This window comes from Hipposideros armiger, unplaced genomic scaffold (genome assembly GCF_001890085.2).
Source record: "Hipposideros armiger isolate ML-2016 unplaced genomic scaffold, ASM189008v1 scaffold_26, whole genome shotgun sequence".
NCBI lineage: Eukaryota > Metazoa > Chordata > Mammalia > Chiroptera > Hipposideridae > Hipposideros > Hipposideros armiger.
The window spans coordinates 3595028-3598678 of NW_017731376.1; positions in this window are offsets into that span (position 1 = coordinate 3595028).

Sequence of the window (3651 nt, forward strand, 5' to 3'; positions counted from 1 at the left end):
TCTCTCTCTCTCTCTCTCTCTCTCTCTCTCTCTCTCTCTCTCTCTCTCTCTCTCTCTCTCTCTCTCTCTGTATGTGTGTGTCTTTGTCTGATTTTAGTATCAGGGTAATTCTGGCATTGTAGTATGAGTTTGAAGCTGTTCCCTCCCTTCAACTTTTTGGAAATAGTTTAGGAAGGATAGGCACTAATTCTTCTTTAAATGTTTGATAGGGGCCAGCCAAGTGGTGCGTTAGTTAGGAGTTGGCTTGGGATGCCAGCTCTGAGCAGCAGGGCCCCAATTCAGATCCCACATGAGGACCAGTGATGCTGCGCCCTCTACAGCTAAGATGGTGAACAACAGCTTGACCTGGAGCTGGGCTGCCGTGAGTCCCCGGCGACAGCGTAGGCTACAGTGGAGCTGGTTGGCAGTGGGCATGAGCTTTTGTGAGCTTTTGTGAGCTGCCATGAGCCACCATTAGCAGCCATCCAATGGTGGGTGAGCAACTGCCTCACCTGGGAAGAATGTAATGATAATACCAACATGGGCCAGTGAAGCGACGTCCTCCACAACTAGGCTGAAGAACAAAAAGGACAGCAACTTGTCTGTTCCCCTTCCCCAATTCCCCAACGCTGTCCCCCTCCCCCAATTCCCCAATAAAATCTTTAAAAAAATAAAATAAAATAAATGTTTGATAGAATTCACCTGTGAAGTTCTCTGGTCCTGAGCTTTTGCTTATTAAGAGTTCTTTTATTACTGCTTTCCAAGTGGGTGATTGTCACTATTCTGTCTTCCAGATCATGAATCCATTCTTCTGTATTAACTAATCTGCTGTCAATTCCTTCAAATGTATTCTTCATCTCAATAGTTGTATTCTTTATTTCTGATTGGCTCTTTATTACATTTTATAACTCTTTGTTCAAGTGCTTTCTGACTTTATTCTATTCTCTATTTTGTTTAGCACCCTTAAGACCATTGCTTTAAATTCTTTATCAGGCAAATTACTTATCTCTGTTTCTCCATGGTGTGTGTGTGTGTGTGTGTGTGTGTGTGTGTTCCTTCATGTAGGACATATTCTTCTGTCTCCCCATTTTGTTTGACTTTCTGTGTTTGTTCCTATGAGTTAGATGAAACAGCTATTGCTCCAAATCTTCAAAAAGTGGCTTCTGTGGAGACTGTGTTCTGATGGTTTTGTAGTTGGGGCAGGTGCCTGCAGTACCTGGTGTGCTGCCTGGCCAGGAATGGTTTCCAGACAGGGCAGCTTGGTGTGTTCATGCTTCCTTGTCCTTCTGCTTCAGGTGGGGTTGCCCAGTGTGGGTGGGGCTGCCTGGTGTGCAAACATGGCAGCAACCTACCAGCTCCACACTCTCTCCTGACCAGGCAGCCCTTCATGTAGTACCATAGCGTTTTGCTAATTTCACACTTTCTCCAAGCAGGGGAGTTCCACATGCACATGCAGCCCAGTGGGTGCACGCAGCAGTGCCCTGCCTACCCACTGGATCAGTCTCTGAGTAGAGGGACCCCATGTACGTGCACTATGGATCTCTCCTCCTCCTAGACTTAGTTCTGGGAGGGATGACTGGGGACATGCTACATCAGCCCTGCAGGTTGGCCAAACCTCAATAGAGCTCCTGCCCGTAATCCAAGTTCAGGGAAAACATAAGCAATGGTGCTCACCAGTTCCTTTGGTCCTGAATATTTCCCTCAGTTCCCGGAGAGTTTTCATGGTTCCCCAACCTTCTCTATGAGGTATCTCTCTTGTTTGTTGTGCAGAAGCTATTCAATTGGCTCTAAGTTGTCTCTCAGGAGGAATTGCTCTAAATACACCTGTACATTTGATATGTTCTTGGGAGGAGGTGAACTCAGCATCCTCCCATGCCACTATCTTGAACCTGCCATAGGGACATTTTCGAAGCAAGAGCTTCTTTGGTTGAAAGTAACAGAAATCCAATCTAAACTACCTTGAAGAAAATAGGAACTATACTGACCTGAGTGGGAAAATATCAGGAAGGGCATGGGTTTAACGTGACCTCAAAGATCAGAGGAGCAGGGACACTGCCAGGATTCTTTTTCCATCCACTCTCATCAGTGGTTCTCTCTGAGTCAGCTTTCTGTCTTACTAGAGATTGCAACCTTCTTCCCAGAAGAACCAACTTTTGACATCTCACCTCTGTAAAATGAAAAGGACTACTCTAATTCCCATTTGAAAATTCCCAGGAAGGGACCGAAAAGCCAGCATAGGTCATATGACTCCTCTTGTAAACAAAGACCAGTTCTATAATTGGCAGCCTTTCCACTGGAATAATATAGTTTGAATAAAAAGGAGCAGTTTCTCTAAAAGGAGGCCAGTTCTGTTTGCAGAAGGAGAGTGATGCTGGAGAGACAAAAGAAGTATTTTTAAAAGCATACTTTTAAAATCAGAATTAGATTTATTAAATATGAAATAAAAATATCTTTTTCAGTTGCTTATTTTTTATAAATGTCTTTCCCTGCCTCTCAGTGTTTATCTCATATCTCTTCTGTCTCAAATGGTTTTTTTTAACACAGCACCACTAAGTTCTAGCATTTCCCTACTTCAAATCTTCAGGATTCAATTCCTGAATTTGACTTCAAAGGCAAGGGAAGTAAAAGCTAAAAATAAATGAATGGGACTATATCAAACTAAAAAGCTTCTGCACAGCAAAAGAAATCATCGACAAAATAAAGAGGCAACCAACTGAATGGGAGAATATTTTTGCAAACAATGCCTCTGATAAGGGGCTAATATCCAAAATATATAAGGAACTCATACAACTCAAAAACAAAAAAACAAACAATCCAATTAAAAAATGGAGAGAGGACTTGAATAGATGTTTCTCCAAAGAGGATATACAAATATCCAATAGACATATGAAAAAATACTCAACATCACTAATCATCAGAGAAATGCAAATAAAAACTACAATGAGATATCACCTCACACCAATTAGAATGGCTATCATCAGCAAGACAAATGATAACAAGTGTTAGAGAGGTTGTGGAGAAAAAGGAATCCTCATTCGCTATTTATTGTTAGGAATGAAGATTAGTGCAGCCACTATGGAAGGGAGTGTAGAGGTTACTCAAAAAATTAAGAATAGAATTATCACATGATTCAGCAATCCCTCTCTTGAGTACCTACCCAAAAAATCTGAAAGCATTTATCCATAAAGATATATGTTCTCTGATGTTCATTGCAGCTTTATTTATGGTGGCCAAGACATGGAAACAATGAAAGTGTCCTTTGATAGATGATTGGATAAAGAAGATGTGGTATATATACACAATGGAATACTATTCTGCCATAAGAAAAGATGAAATAGTGCCATTTGCAACAACATGGATGAATCTTGAGATTATTATGCTAAGCGAAATAAGTCAAACAGAAAAAGCTGAGAACCATATGATTTCACTGATATGTGGTATATAAAACTGAAAACAACAAAAGAACAAGACAAACAAATGAAGAAACAAAAACTCACAGACACAAACAAGAGTTTAGTGGTTACCAGAGGGTAAGGGGGGAGGGGAGTAAACAGGATCAAATATATGGTGATAGAAAGAGAACTGACTCTGAGTGGTGAACACGCAATGTGGTATATAGATGATGTATTACAGAATTGTACACCTGAAACCTATGTAACTTTACTAACAATT